The sequence below is a fragment of the Argiope bruennichi genome, chromosome 1 (genome assembly GCF_947563725.1).
Source record: "Argiope bruennichi chromosome 1, qqArgBrue1.1, whole genome shotgun sequence".
NCBI lineage: Eukaryota > Metazoa > Arthropoda > Arachnida > Araneae > Araneidae > Argiope > Argiope bruennichi.
In genome coordinates this window covers 30,474,711-30,492,327 of record NC_079151.1, presented here as the reverse complement: position 1 = coordinate 30,492,327, position 17,617 = coordinate 30,474,711, and the positions used below count along the sequence as shown (strand labels likewise).

The window sequence follows — 17,617 nt, the reverse complement described above, 5'->3', positions numbered from 1 at the left end:
GCTTGTGAGCCGTAGGGTTTCAGGTTCGGGACCCGATTCCACCGAAGAACCGTCGTGTAAGGGGGTCTGTTGCACGTTAAATCCGTCAGGCCAAACGTCCTCCCGCTGGTGTGGTGTGGTGTGGCGTGGCGAGGCGTGGAGAGGGGGTTGCCAACTCAGATGTCGTCCTCGTCATCTGACCGCTGTTCAAAATGACGAGGTCCGTCCGAAAATAGCCCTAGTGTTGCTTTACAACGAGATGTTAATATAACTAAACTAAACTAAACAAACTCGGAGAATCCCCACGTGTTAAACTTCTCAGAATTTGGAAAAGGCATTCTCAAAAGTTTGTCTGTCTGTGAAATTTTTGTCATTCACGTCAAATTTTGTATGAAACGAATTCTCTCGAAATTTGTCTGTCTGTCCATTCTAATACAAATGAACATGGTGAATATAAAATATACCAGGATAAAATTTGGTGCACAGAATTAGCATTTAAAATGTAGATCTGCATTTTAAATGAGTTGGCCGTCTCTATGTGTCAGTAATTTCTCATGCTTGTAAATTTGATAGCTCAACGCAATAACTTAAATAAATTCAACATGTCATTTTGTTACTGAAATTGTAATTCTGTGTCGAATATTGGTTCCTATGGGTCCATAAATGGGGGTTCAAAATGAATATTCGACTTAATTTATCATATAATGAAACTGGGAAATGGGAAATCTTAAAATTAAAATCCAAACATTCACCTTCTTGACCTTGCACAGAGTTCGTAATTTTATAAGATGAAGCATGGAGGGTAATACCTTTATTAGAGAAAGTTTCCGGGAGAATATTCCCACTGACTTATATCTTTCATCAATATAGTTGAATTGAATATAGAGTATCATTAATATAGTTTTAACGTTCATTATTAAAAGCACACAGAATTAAATGGAATAAATGAGATTTATCGAAGTCCTATAAACAAAGCTCACTATAATAAAGATTGCTTTATATAGTTCATCATAATGGGAGTTTAACTGAATATAGAATATCTTCACTATTATTTGCCGATTCACGTTCGTTCCATCAATCAAGAATACCACGTGATTCATCCACTGGACTATTTAGATCGTTCCCATTGTGGCTTGTGCTAGAATCATAGATTCCTCGGGAGAACATTTCTGTATTGGGCAGAAGGTGCGCTCTAGATATCGAGCAATAATTCATTTGAAGTCAGATATATCACTATAATGAGGTGTCTTTTGGCTTCTGGTTTCATGTGAGGCTTCATTGTATATTTTAAGGTAAAGTGAAGCATATACGGCAATGGACATGGATATGTTTGAATAATTTCAAAACTTCTCCATGGTATTATAAATTAGTTATACTGTAGTATTGGTTCCCTGAGCAACTAGTCTCGTAGTAGAGAAGAATTACCGATATTTTTAATGGATGCTGAATCAGTGATCCCGGACGTATATGGTAAATTTGGCAACTGTTTGACGTCTTGGCAACAGATTTGGCTATAAAAATGAAGGTTCTTGAAACTACAAGAATTATGATGCTATCTCTATTTGGAGCTGATATCGGGGATTTCTCTAGAAAATTCTATACACCTGTCAAAAGGAGAAATGTGTGAGATGCATACGCACGCGTTAGTTTATCTCTGTCGAATGTTCATCTGAGTTCGAATTCTCTAACTGTGCTGTTTCTGTTGTTTTAATAACAATCGCTGCGTGTGTTGTTGATTTCTACAAATACATCTGTGTATACATTTCATCTGTATTTTGCTGCCTATGCTCTTTGTTTTCTTGTAGAATAAAAGCATCTGTATTAGTTGTCGAGTTCACTGAATATCTAACCGTTTATACCCACCGTACGATTTCGTTGACAATACCATATTTTGATATTATTCATTTATCTTGTATTCTTATTCATAACTTAAAAAAAAATTATGTTTTGAATGCTTTCGATTTAGATATCATTCAATATTTTTATTACTTTTTATATATTTTTAAATATTTGATTGTGTATTGTTTACAAAATTTGTGTATTGTTTCAATGAAATTTAAACTGATTTGCTGTTTATACATATATTTGCTGTTTCTCTTTTAATTTTAAGCACAACGGAATAAAGATTCTTCTTATTTTTTTTATATTCTATGACAATATTGTTACAAATTTTACTTTCTTTTTTAGTTTATAGATTTTTTTAACGAAATCTGCAAACTTAGCTCTTTTAAGATATTGAATGTATTGGGAGACATATCCAATGACTCAAAAATTATGACTGCTTTCTATAATTTTTTTTATTTGTATGTTTTAATTCAGCAAACATACAGATAAAAACGTACGTCAAATTCTCTGCACTATTCCAACATTGAAATCAAATGTAGGAGCGAAGAACAAGAAATTTGTTGGTACTGGCAATATGAAATTAATTGCTAAATGATACATTGTTTATATATTGACCGAATTCATTTGGAACATTCATTTAGACATTAAACAGAATAGAGATGTAATTCTACTAAAATAATACCGGATAAGTATCTGTCAGAATTTAAAATTTGAAATTCTTGGCTTTCATAATATTATGCTTTTAAATTTCTGCTCTGGCAAATCATGATATGAAATAAATTAAAAAGCAACTGATATTTCCGGAACATGTCAGTTATTAGCATCGATTAATATGTACTAATTAATCATAACAAAGCAGTATGTATATAGCTACAAAATTAATGTTACCGCACACAAAATGAAAGAAATTTCTGATCAGATTTTATTTATTTATTTATTTTGTGTGCCAAAAAAGGGGAGTATTGGTTACACTAACATATGATTCCGAATTTAATATAGAGTAACTATACAAACTATCAAGAATATTTTACTAACTACGAAAATTTACTTTGATTTCTTTTGTGTGTGTGATTGCCATAATATTAAACAGAGTTGTTTAAACAAAGGAAGAAATAAATGAATGATTAAACATTTTTCTCTGACATTTTTTTCAGAAAAACATTTATAATTTTTACCAGTTCATTCGTTACTTGTTTATTTTTACATCCCCCAAATTTTCTTGGCGATTCTCAGAATACGCCAAGACTTTTATGGTAATAAATTTACTTGGCTATTTTCAGAATACGCCAACATTTTAAACATAATGAGTTTAATAAGTGATTTCATTAAATATCATTTAAGGTTAGAATTATTCTATAAACAGCAGCAACTATAAAAATAAACTTTATTATTTATATTATTTATTTTTTATATGAAATTTGTTTTCATTCAACTGCGTATTCGAAGAATTCTATAGATTGGTCGTCAATTAGTATTCTGTTGGTCAGTTGTGTCAGTCTGTAACGTAGATCTTTATTATATTATTATAGAATTTAATATAAATAATGATTTCATTTATTGTTATTAAATTATCGTACTGTTCTTAATTTAACGTCCCTCTACAGACTATATCTAAATAATGATTATAATTTTCTTTAAATCCAAAAAGTGTTTTAAAAGAAAGCCTTATCTTTATTCCAAACATTTATCGCCGCATTCATTCTTTTGTTAATTTCTAAATGGCCATTTCGGTGTCCATTGAAGTGGAGCAACTATTTACACCTTTCTACTAATAGGCAGTGAAAACAAAAAAGTCACACCCATTTTTTCCTCCTCATTAGATAATTACCGAAATGTTTGTTGAAGCACTGTATAATTTTGGAAATCTATTACCCTAAGATAATTAAAAAAAAGTGCCTGATTGCAAAGATAGTAATTAGAATGAGCGTTCTAATGTGTCTCCTTTAATTAACAGTTTCTAAAACAAATATTTTACGTATGCTTTCTAGCTTAGGATAGAATATCTTTTTAAATGATATGGATGGACAGAAAGATTAGATTTAACTTTTTTTCAGGAGGAAATTGTTTCGCTTAATTTGACTTACAATTAAATTACATTGCATTCCAAGTATACATAAAAACCCACATTCTTGTTAAACCTTTAGAAATGAAAGGGAATAGTGAAAAAAAAATGATTTTCTTTCTTTCTGTAACAATTTAATGGTTAATTTTTTCAATTAATAAAATGAAATATCCAACACTTAAATTGAATTAAAAAAAATCGAATATCAAGCCTTAAAAAAATGGCGCTTATTTTTTTATTCTTCAAAAGAAAAAATAGAAATACAGCTAGTTCTGCATCGTTATAAAACTACAGAGAAATCTAAGTGAAAGATTTAAATCTGTAGCCAAGCATTACAGTTTCCTATTTTATTCTGTCCACAAAAAGTCGAATTTATTTTAGTTCAGAAATACATCGTATTCGAAAAACTCAGAAATGAAAATTGAGTTTCGGCTAAGGTAAGACTGAGTTCGGAAGCATATTACTATCGTTTGCTTTTCGAATAGAAATGAAAATAGAATCATCTCTGCAACTAAACAGGATTTTCCTTTCTTCATTGGGAACTCGGAAAAAGTGATTTAAAAACGAAACTGCAGTAATCAATAATAGCGGTAGAATTCATTCTTTTGTAGTATTCGGAGATATGACTTTACAGTTATTATTTTTTTTTTAAAATTTCAGTTGGTCTGTTGCCAGATACAAAGAAGACTATCCTTTTCTTTTCCTTCTCAGACGATAATTTTTATAGAAAGATCTGGTGATATTTTCTTTTCAAGCAACTTACAAAGCAACTTAAAAGATCTTAAATCTTGCTGGTAATTTAAGTAATTTGCATGTTAAAAAGTCGAATAATTCGAGTCGAGTCGAAAGGGGAATTTTTCAATTTTTGTGAAATATCGTGCCTAAATTTTCCGATTTTAGAAAAGAAATAATATATTTAAAAATAAAAAAGATGTAGTTTGTCCCTATAAATTAAAATACTTGTATAATTTATGATTCATTCAATTCTTCGCAAGTCAAGATTGTGATAAAAAAGAATATTATTAATTAAAAAAGATCAGGAGAAACTACAAAGATAATATAAATTATATTGTTTTTAAAGCATATTCAGGTATCCTATTGAGTGCAAAATGAGTTTTTGTTAAATAACTGTTTATGACAAATAAAATGGACCGCGGTAGTCTTTATACATTATGCTGTCATTATTATTATTTTATTACTTACTATCACAACAATTTAATTGATATAAAAGAACGAATAATATTAACTAAAAATAAAATAAATTAAAATGATTTACAGTTTGAACTATTTATATTAATAACTGATAACTTTCCTTTTTTTAAATTAGATTCATAAAGAAATACAAACTTGGATTTAAATTTCTTAATGTAAATTATCAAAAATATTACACGAATGCTTGGAAAATAACCTTTTAGTTGAAGCGTGTACAAACATATAGAGAAGATTCATTTATAACTAAAATAATTAAAATTAATAATTGTAAAAATTAAATTTTAATAGGTTAGGTGTCAAATTATTGAAAATTAAAATAGAATTAATTTTAAAATATATAAAAATATGATGTAAAAATATGCGCATTGCTTTTTATATGCAATTCAATTGAAATAATATTAATTGGAGAGTCGTATTTATTCAAAAACTTTCAACTTTAAATATTTTTCTGGGTTACTACAGGCGTATATAATAGTTTGAGAGCCAATAAAACTGTTTAACTTTAAAGTGGTTTATTTAAATAAAGGTGCTCCGTTCTTAAAGTTAGTTTTATATTAATATTTAATATATTAAACATTATTTAATTTAAAAAGTTAATTTAAAATATTAAAGAAATCGTCGTAATTCGATGTGCTGTTTAGTTTTAATCATATTTATTTTTGTTTCGCTTTGTAAATAATTTTTCTTATTTGAAATTCATTTCACTTTCTTTAAATAAAAGATGAAGTTCCTTTCTTTAAAGAAGGTCAAAATATTTCTTTCGTAAGTTGATATATTTAATCTGTTATCGATTACCTTTTGCAAAATTTCGCGCTATCTACGTCAGAACGAATGTTTCAGTTTGTTATTGATTCTATTATATATTTTTTTTTCAGTTTTAGTTTACTCAACGACCGAATGAATTTTCATGCTTAGTTGCTTTGAATATGATTTTTTACTTCTATCGCCGTGTTTATAAATTTACAAAAGCTTATTCCATGATTTTTAGAAGCAACGTTGCTTTTTGTCTGGAAAACTTGTCTGATTTAAAATTCATTACTTTTTTGGATAGAATCTCGTGATTTTTAATCATGACAATTCCGCATGACAAACAACTTTGTTTGCATAATAAATTGCTGACCAAAGCAGTCTTAGATTTTTCTAACAAAAACAAATAATTTTATTATATTCTATGTGGTGAATTTATATTGAAAACAAAAGTATTATTTTCTAATAAAAGAATCCAGAATAATGCTTAAACTTCATCTTGTTGTATTGTTTTTATAGGAAGGCTTTATTGCTTAGAATGCATTAAATGACAAGTAACTATAATACGACTTAATAAAATGAACATGCTATGCAATTATTAAAATAAACGCATTGTCTTGTAACATTTTTACCATCCGAGCTTTTAGTTATTCATTTTGCTGCACCAAATGGCTAGATTTTTAAAAGAACAGTTTTATCACATACAATATTCAGAGGCAGATTTTTTTTTTCTCACTTTGTGTTTACGAGCGGCATTATAGTTAAAAGACTAATATGAAGTCTGCAATATTAGATTATAAGCACTAATTAACCATGCCAGTAAGTTGTATGATAATGAGAACATAAAGTGTTTATGGTGAATATAAAAATGGTCCCGATGAAAGGAGCCGCGGAATTAGTTATTCGAAACTTGATTATTAGATTACCATGCGAGAAAAAATATGGAAATTAGATTGCTAGGCGGGAAAGTGAGAAAGTTTGAATAATAACTTTAGAAATTTCTATACTAAAGCTAAAATTTTTTTCATTTATTTTCACAAAATTTGCATTTTATTCTGAATTTAAATAGTGCAAAAAACCTGCATTGAATAAATTTGTGATTATATTTTTTACCGAATAAATCTTTTAAAAGTGTTAATCTTTTTTATTTTCTCAGATACAAAGAATGCACAAAGAAAATGTTGTAATCCTCAAAAAATTCTATCTCGAAATTTTGATAATTTCCATGATTCAAACTTCCTTGAATCCATAAAAAAAATCATTTTTGGATATATGTACGCCTTTTAATTATTTTAAGATAAGACAGAAAATTTGATATGCGGCCTTTCTGTCCATTTTGTTGATATCTGTCAAATTTTTGACTGAATATTCTGTCCGAATAGAAGTGGACACAATTCCAGTAGGTGAAGAGCTAGATAGATAAAATTTAGTACACAAATTTAGTATTTAAATTGTAAATCTTTATCAAACATGAAATGAAATCCGTTAGATCGACAGACTGTCGGTTTGTACCTTTGCATAATGTAAACATGACAGAAATGCCACGACTTAAATAAACAAAATTTGAGACTGCAATTGCATTTATTTGTCAAATTTCCATTTCACTAAGTCGAAAACTTTCGTCCAAATTGTACAATATATTTCGTTTTCTTTTATATAGATGCATTGGTTTCCTTTTCTAAACCAAAATAATTAAATCATAAATTTATGCCAAAATAAACTGAATCTGAACAATTCGATGTACAAAGCAGAAAGCTTAAGCATTAAAATGGCTGTAGGAAACACTGCAAATACCTATCTGGATTGGTAGTCTGTCGTGTTTGACAGCCATCCTCAACTCTAAACACACCAAAGCTTGATCTGACAGATTCAATCTTTCTTCGTTGTATTTCAATAAGCACATATATTTACAATGGCTAAAGGCCCACGTCAGGGACTTGGACAATGAATGTTACAGATCAACTAGCAAAACAAGCCGTAATAATAATAACAGGCATTCATTTCCCTTCCTAAATCTCAAATTCTGTCCTATTGTGTTTCTGCTGGTCCTACTTCAAATCTCAAATTCTGCTTTAAACATTTGCCAAGAGAAATGGAACGGCAAGGAAACCAGCAGAAGCACATATGAAAAAAGCAAGTAAGTTGGAGTAGAGAAAATGCCTGTTTTTTTCAGGACCCGGTCCCTTCCCCTCATACCTTCTGCTTTTCAGTCACCGAACAAAAGATAACCATCGCCTGTGGTGAAAAAAGTTACCCACTGCACTACGCAACAAATAATGCACAACTTATTCCAAAATTCTAGGACCCCTTATTCCAAACTCCTTCAAAAGAAAATTTACTGCAAGGGTTTAAAAATAATTTATCAAATACCAGACTAACAAAATTTTTTATCTTTATACAATTTAATATGAGTTATGGATTATTGAGTATTTTGTTAATTTTTTATGTTAGAATTTTAAAAGCATGCTTAACTTATTTCAATTCTGGGTATGTCAGTGTAAATTATTGCATTTTTATTATGGACTAACCGCCTTTGGCGACCAGCCTGTTCGCCATTCTTAATGTTCGTTAAAATTTTAATAATTAAATATTTTATGCAATTCCTACTTTAATAGTTTTTTCATCAAAATATTTTAAAACTTCAGTCATATAATTCACTCATAATATAATAATCGGTTGAAAACAGGTTAAAAAAACTACTTAAAAAACGATTTACTTAAAACTATAAGCATATACAAAAGATATATAACTAACATAAATACAATTTAATTACAAAAGCATACAACTAACCTAAAAATAATTTAAATCACGTCCACATCCGTTGATAATAGTTATTAACAATCAGAACACAATGCGCATGCGTGAATTTTCAACACCAGTTACGGTAACGCAAATGCGTGAATGCCAAATACGGTAACGGTATGCAGATTAGACATTTTTAATTTCCTTTATTATGTTTTAATTCAAAAATACTTCAGAATACATCTGAAATATCGATTTATTAACAATGTTTAATTTTAAATGCATCAAACATTAAGAAAATAAACAGAATCGTTTGAAATAATCGACCCAAAAATATTAAGCCTAGCCTCATTAGCGTGGGGAAAAAATTGAAGCCTTACTCATTTGGCGGTGGGGAAAATGAAAAGATTTTTTTGGCGGTAAAGTTAGTTTTTAATTAATAATTAAAACTATAATTAAAAATTCAAAAAAAGGGACCCCAGGTGCACATTCCCAACCTCCAAGGTATACATGTGTCAAATTTGGTAGCTGTAGGTCAAACGGTCTGGCCTGTGGAGTGCCAACACGCACACGCACACACAAATTGAGCGTTATATAAGTATAGATGATCTTTGTAAACAACATTACATTTTTTGAGGATTATACGAATTAAACTGTCTTCCAAATTTGCCACTCATCTCATACTTGATAGGGCATCCAGGATAGCGAAGAACAATAGATATACGATTAAGCAATTACTTACATCTTACTTAGATTTAGAAGATATTACAGAAATATTCTACAGATATGTTACTTTGATAGCCCAAATTCTGGCAAATATGGATATTCTCCGGTGAATACCGACACATGCCAAACACGATGATTAAATACTGAATAATTGCTGAATATCATTATTTCGCACTTACGTTAGCAAATGGCGATATTTAGCTTACAGACAGACTTATTTATGACAACAAATTAAACTGTTGTGACACTTTTAATCGCACAAGTATCCCTGGCTTTTACAACTGCATTTAGTTATGAAACGGTTCTTTTTTGCTGTGATAACTTATCTAGATTTATCTTTTAAATTAGTAATAACTACTTTAAGTGTTTGCAATATATAAGATTGTATGCCTTAGTTACATAAATACTGACTGTATGCTAAAGTCCGTTTACATTCTGTTGAAAATGTATTAATATTTTATTTTATTTATTTGTTTATTTTAGAATGGCAACGTTATTTAAGAAATATTTTTTGCTGTCTCATTTTGTAGATGGCAACTTGTAGATCAATCCCAAGATGGAATAAACAAAGTTTGAATTTTTTACCGGTGGGATATCGTTTTTCTATTTTAATATAAAAAGCGAAAGAAAACGGTGTTTTTTCTTAGGCAGCTTTAACATTTTTTGGCGTCCGCGACAGGATTTTCTCGAAACAAAATAAATCAAGATGTTTCAAGCAATAAAAGGTTTTAAAAAAGAAGATCTGAAATACGTTGCGTCTGAAATTGGAGAAGACGTATCAGAAAATATTACGATAGTTGGATTAAAAAATCTTATTTTAAAAAGTTGTGAATATAAGAATGATCCAGAATTCGTTCAAGAACTTTTAAGTAATGTTATTTCGGAAAGGAAATTAAAAGAAGAAACCGAAAAAGAAGATAAAAGATTGCAGCTTGAAGCTGAAAAGGAAGATAGAAGATTGCAGCTTGAAGCTGAAAAGGAAGATAGAAGATTGCAGCTTGAAGCTGAAAAGGAAGATAGAAGATTGCAGCTTGAAATTGAAAAAGAAATAGAATTGGCAAGAATACAATCTCAAAATAGAGGTCAGTCATTTTCTGCTAATTCTACTGCTGATTTAAATAATTATAAGAGAAAGTTTACACTGCCTAGATTAGAATTTAGACAATTTGGCGACGATATTAAAGATTGGCTCCCATTTTGGAGTCAATTTGAGCAAATACATAAAGATGAGGATATCGCACCAGAAGACAAATTTCAGTACCTAGTTCAAGCAACAATTTCTGGTTCTCGTGCTAGAGAGGTTGTTGAAAGTTTTCCGCCAACTGGCGCCAACTATCAAAAGGCTATTGATTGTTTAAAATCGCGTTTTGGTAGAGAAGATATTTTAGTGGAAGTATATGTGAGAGAATTATTAAAATTAATTATTTCTGTGCAAACAAAAGAAACATTTTCATTAACTTCTTTGTATGATAAGCTTGAATCATATTTACGAGCATTAGAAACATTAGGTGTAACCACAGATAAATGTGCATCCATTTTGTATCCTATGGTTGAATCGTGTTTCCCAGCTGAATTTTTAAAGGCTTGGAATCGTAGTAATATTTCCAGTATTAACTCTGACGCGAAAGGAAGATTGGATAATTTGATGCAATTTTTGAAAACGGAAGTTGAAGGAGAAGAAAGAATATGTTTGGCTGTAGCCGGTTTCGGTTTAGGAAAGGGCCAAGAATACAGACCTTTGAAAAAGAAACAATATAGCTCGGAGAATTTGAGAAATAAAGTACCTACAGCTATAGGTTTGTTAACGACTGCTGCAGATAAAGATGTAAAGAAATCTTGCGTTTTTTGCGGTGGTAAACATTCAAGTTCAGATTGCTTTACGGCTCAAAAAATGACTCTATCGGAAAGACAAAAAATAGTCAAGGAAAAACGATGCTGCTTTGCATGTTTATCGCCATTTCACGCAGTTAAAAGATGCCGAGCAGTTTTAAAATGCCTGATATGTTCTAAAAAACATTTTCCTATAATGTGTGATGTGCTTGATTCGCAAAAGATGTCTGTAGAGGGAAAAGAAGATAAACCCGCACTAGATGTTAATATGGCTAATTTTAATAAACACAGCCCTAAGATATTTCTTCAAACTCTCAAAGCTAAACTGGTATCGGATAATAAACAGAAAATTGTGAGGTTACTTTTTGATTCTGCATCACATAAATCTTACATTTTGAAAAGTGTAGCTGAAGAAATGAATTATACACCCGTTCGATGTGAAAAATTGGTACATTCTCTTTTTGGTGGCGTTATCACTAATGAATTTAAACATAATTGTTATAAAGTAAAATTGAGAAATTTGATTGGAAATTTCGGCTGTAATTTTGAAGTTCTGGATCAATCTATCATTTGTGACAATATTAGACCGGTTTTTAAAGGTCCCTGGATAAAAGAATTAGAGGAAAATCAGATTAATCTAACTGATATTAGCGATACTTGTGAAGGCATTGATATTCTAATTGGAGCTGACGTTATGGGGAAGATGTTAACTGGCAAAAGAAAAGTCTTATCTTCAGGTCTTGTCGCTGTAGAAACTTTCTTAGGATGGACCTTAATGGGTAAGGTACCACAGGAAGAATCTTCGGAAGAAAACCTGGCTTTAACAGTGCTGTCCTTATTTGTAAATGAAGCTGAAATCACAAATTTATGGAAATTAGATTCAATCGGAATCAATGATCCTGTTGAGAAAAAATCTAAGGACGAGATTGATCTTCGGACCAAGGAGCATTTTCTAGAAACGGTAACAATTAATAAAGATGGTCGATATGAGGTTTGTTTACCATGGTCTGATGATAAGTCACCTTTGCCCGACAACTTGGATTTGGCGAGGAAAAGGCTCGACTACACTACCTCAAAACTTATAGCTATGAATATGTATGAGAAATATGAAAATATTCTTCTAAATTGGTTAGATGAAGACATAATAGAGGAAGTTCCTACCAACGAAATGAACTCTTATGGTAATTATTTACCTCACCGTGCAGTGATAAAACTAAGCAGCAGCACTACTCCAATTCATCCGGTGTTTGACGCTTCAGCGAGATTAGCAAATTATCTATCTTTGAATCAGTGCTTGGAATGTGGTCCACAATGGATGAAAAATGCTTTTGAATTTCAAAACATTATGGGTTCCACCAACCATGATTGGAATGAAGAAGAGATTAGAAAGGAAAAGTCTAAGACGACTTTTATATTATCAAATAATGAAGCCTGTGGTGTTGCAAACTGGTACTACAGATATTTTTCGAACTATGATAGAATAGTTCGTCTTGTTGCATGGATCCTCCGCTTCATGAACAACTGCAAAAATATAACTGAGAAGAAGCATGGTGAATTAACCGCTACAGAATTTCAGGAAGCAGAAATGAAGGTTTTATTTATGATACAGAATGAGTCTTTTCTCCCAGAAGAAGAAAAGAGATTAAAAACCCTACAAGTATTTAAAGACGATCTTGGCATCATCCGTTTGAAAACTAAAATTATTTATCGCAAGGACAGTGAAGATTTTCTTAAACCTATTGTTCTTCCTCCGAAGCATGAAGTGGTAAAGCGGTTAATCTATAATGCTCACGTTAAGAACTGTCATGCTGGAGTCCAGATACTATTGAATGCACTTAGAGAAAAGTACTGGATCCTAAATGGAAGAAAAGCGGTGAAACATGTGGTGGCCAATTGCATTACGTGTAAAAGATATAGCTCAAAGAACATAGAAGTTATAAGTCCCCCCCTTCCAGAAAATAGAGTAAAGGATGCTGCGGTGTTTCAGATAACTGGCGTTGATATGGCTGGACCTTTATTCCTTAAAGACAAGAAGAGCTGGGTTCTGATTTTTACTTGTGCAGTGTACAGAGCAGTTCATTTCGAGCTTGTTACTGCTGCATCGACTGATGTTTTTTTAATGGCCTTTAGGAGATTTGTTTCTCGCAGAGGAAGATGCACAACAATATACTGCGATAATGGCTCCAATTTTGTTGGAGCAGCCAACTATTTAAAACAACTGGATTGGAACCGCATCCAAAAATATGGAGCAATAAACTCTATTGGCTGGAAGTTTAATCCTCCAACTGCTGCCTGGTGGGGCGGATGGTGGGAGAGATTAATTAGAATTTTAAAAGATCTTTTGAAGAAAGTGTTAGGACAGGCACGTCTCAATTATGAGGAGATGATAACGGTTTTGGCAGACTGCGAGCGTGTAATCAACTCAAGACCTCTAACTTACATTTGCGAAGAGGAAGCTATAAAACCAATTTCTCCATCGATGTTCATACAAGATGTGCATGAATGCAATCTTCCTGATATAGATGCTGTAGAGCAAAATTCTGTGAGCAATAGATTCAAATACAGACAAGCAGTGCTTAAAGACTTAAGAAATCGCTTCAGATCTGAGTATTTGGGTGCTCTCATACAGCGGAGAAATAAAAAATCAAGAAAATGTACAGTTACTGTTGGTGACATTGTTATGGTGGGAGCAGATAATAAAAAGAGACTTGTCTGGCCTTTAGGTCGTATCACAGAAATCATACCAGGTAAAGATGGACATGTACGACTTGTTCGAGTGCAAACTTCACAGCAGAATTTCCTGCGACCAATTCAAAGAATATATCCATTAGAGTTAACATCCTCTGATGACTTCTCCACTTCGATGACACCAGATGATTTGAATAAGTCAAATGACATCACCAAAACTTCTGACAGTACTTCTGGCAACGAGATGAAATTTAGTAGAGCCGGAAGAAGAATTAAATTGCCAGAGAGACTGAACTTGTGATTTATTTTGTTTTTGATTGGACATTTTCCCATTAATTTTCATTTTTATATTTAAATATTAATTGAAAATTTGTAAAACGTTGCCATTTATTGAATCTCTTAACTGTGTTTAACTAATAGTATTATATTTTGATTATTATTTATAATCAAAAGGTGGGAGGATGTTGAAAATGTATTAATATTTTATTTTATTTATTTGTTTATTTTAGAATGGCAACGTTATTTAAGAAATATTTTTTGCTGTCTCATTTTGTAGATGGCAACTTGTAGATCAATCCCAAGATGGAATAAACAAAGTTTGAATTTTTTTACCGGTGGGATATCGTTTTTCTATTTTAATATAAAAAGCGAAAGAAAACGGTGTTTTTTCTTAGGCAGCTTTAACACATTCTTTTCTTATTTAGAATATACGATTTATTCTACGTTCAATAATTTATTTTCATGTGCTGTAAATTAAACATTCTAATATTTTAATATATATTATATGATTTAATAATAATGACTTAAAAGTTGCAGTTTTGTCTTAAGGTATCTGAAATATTTCTTTAACATTCATCATCAGTGTCGACATACACCGAGAAATATTTGAATTTATAAAAGAACTCCCCAAATATTCCGTTTCTCATCGATGTTTGTAATATCCACTATTGATCTTTTACAACAACGAATATACTACATAGTTAAAGTAATTCAATATATTGTCTCTATCACCTCAGAATGTTGTACATAAAAAGCTATACAGATGTACATGCTGTACTTTATTTTATTGAATTTTAATGCAACAATTTGAAAACAGCTGGTGGCATACAGTATACAGCAATTTTAAAGTAAATGTAGCTAGGCTATGTAAATGTTTTGCGTTAATAAAATGATTTGCCAAATTTCGCATAGGGTATTTTGATACAACGTTACGATATGTGTACAGTGATTACTGTATGTCAAGGTTATGTAAAAGATGCTGCTATTTTAATGATTTAAATGCTGATCTAAAATAATTATATTTTATTTTTTAATTAAAATTATACGCTAACGTAAAGCTCTGTCAAGATGGAAGAGGCATATCCATTGAAATGCGCTCAATGTTGAAAACAATTCTCTGAAACGAATCTGTTCGTGTTAGACGGTAATATCATAGAGACTGCAAAACATACTATTATTTATTTTCACAAAATATTAAAAGCAAATAATATAAAAAGCAAAATTAAGGCTGTAATCAAATATGTTATTTCAAAAAATTTATATTTGTGACAAAAATGAGTATTGTTTATAGATTATTTTTTAGTTTTTGAGAATAATGAGAATAAGAAATTAAATTATGCAAAGTTAATAATAACTCTTGCTTAAGTGATTGCTTTTTAATAAAAAGTAACTGCTTTTTTGTGCCTGGGGGATTTTTGAATGTAGCAGTGCTGTTCGACTATAGAACTATAAGGTTACAAAGATCTAAGACCTTGAAAAACAAAGATATTTAATTAATTTCTCATTAAAATTCAATGAATTTCCAGCACTAATAAAGAAATATTTTAACGGAAACATGTGAATTATAGAAATAAACCATTTCACCATCTTAATTATGAAAATATTCCATTTCTCTACTTGTATTTAAATATTTAAGCAGAATCGTCTGGTTCTTACTACGTCAACAAACGAATATTGCGACGTCAACGTTCTCTTCGTATAGGAATAAAAAAATGATCAAGGTATGCAAAAAAATCGAGCCTGGCAGAAATTTTTGTTCCGCGTTGTCACTGCCTGGCCATTTTCCAAGTGACGCAGCGGACAAATGGAGTGATGAAGACAAAGCAGTCATAATTATGACTCTAAATATAAATCCAGTAGCGAACAAAGTGTCGACCCCGTTGCTGCCGGGTTTAATACCGATACGGGCAGTTCCCCGGAGAGGCACCGCAATCAAGTAAGTACACTCTGACCATTTTTTTGTGACTGCAGATGAAACGAAGTATACTTCTGTTGCCTAGTTCCAGCTGCTGCTGTTGAATTTTTCTGTAGCTCGGATGTATGTGTTTGTTTACATTGAATTGAAACTGCACATGGCTTGTTATCGCATAACAGTCAGCTTTGAGTGAGACAGTGGGGCGTTTTTTTTTGAAGTCGGGTAGAAGCGTAACCCGTCTCAAGCGATGAATGCATTTTTTTTTTTTTAGTTACTGTAAAGTTATTCAATGAGTGATTTGATTTAAATAAAATATCAGAAAATATTTATTTCTGGACATTTTATTTTAATCAAATTTAAGTTAATCTAATTAACACATTTTATCTAAATTAAATTTAATCTCATTATAACCAGTTTTATTTAAATCAAATTTAATTTAATCTAATTATAACCCGTTTTATTGAAATCAAATTTAATTTAATCCAATCAACACATTTTATTTAAATCATTTGATTTTGATTTAAATCAAATGAAAGGGGGTTACAATGAACGAATTATAATGCTTTAATTTAACATCATACTAATCGATATGAATTAGCTTAAGTAATTTTAATAAAAAATAAATAGTCATATTGTGTTAGTCTTATAAATTAGTTGAATTTGATTAAGTAATGATATTTTTAAAATATTCAAAGCAAAACTTTTTAGACCTTCTATGCAAATTTATAGTGGTGGGAAGCCAACTTGCTTTTGATTTAAATAAAATATCTATAAATGTTCATTGCAACATCAAAATCATACAATCTTTAACAAAAATACTTTTTTACTATTTAAAAAAATTGGGAAATTAATCAACTGCTGTATAAAGTAGTTAGAATTTCCTCCTCATTTATTAATTTACTGAATTAAACCTAAGCAAAATATATAATAAGTCCATTGCAATTACTCGCCACTAATGTGTTAATGACTTGTCCCACGTTATCCCATTTGAGAACATTTTTAAATACATTTTCAATGGAAATACTTTTTTTTACTTAGTTAATTTTTAATGCAATTAAAATAAAACAAATTGATTTTGATTTGTGCGGATACTTCGTATTATAAAATTAAAATCATTGCCATCTGTCATCTGTGCCTTTTTATTCTAGTTATTTTTAAATGTAATTTACAATTCTTTCAGTTACAAAAAACAAAATCTTCATTATAAGCATATGAAGATCTTCTTATATATATTGCATTTAAAGGTAGTAAATAAAAGTGTTGATTTTGCTTTTTATAAAATTTTGATTTAAAACTGAATTCAACTTTTTTTTACTTTGGATTTGTTTTGTTTCAGTTATAAAAGTAGAAAAGACATATATATTTTCTTTTTTATATGCATGAATTTAACGTTTTAAATTGCTTTTCTTATTCGCTTACTATGATGAATATATATTAATTTATCTTAACATGTTTCGTTCATTTTTAAAGTATTTATTTAATACATTATTGTCTTCGTTATATTTCCCTGTGATTTTGCCTCCAGCTTTAAAAAAGAACTAGTGATTTCATTTCTGATTTAAATAAATAATCTTCTATAACTTTAGCTGATA

The 17,617-nt window shown here is 30.4% G+C and overlaps 1 protein-coding gene across 6 annotated transcripts in view; it reads left to right on the top strand.

Annotated features, from left to right (window-relative positions):
- Positions 1-17,617, top strand: part of LOC129964467 (uncharacterized) — a 441,580-nt gene that overhangs the window by 141,826 nt on the left and 282,137 nt on the right. The window contains exon 1 of one of the 6 annotated variants that reach the window (XM_056079108.1): positions 15,914-16,046. The exons of the other annotated variants lie outside the window; for them this stretch is intronic. The gene's annotated coding sequence lies outside the window, so the exon portion shown is untranslated. Of the gene's footprint in view, positions 1-15,913; positions 16,047-17,617 lie in introns of those variants that run through there. 6 annotated transcript variants of the gene reach the window in all.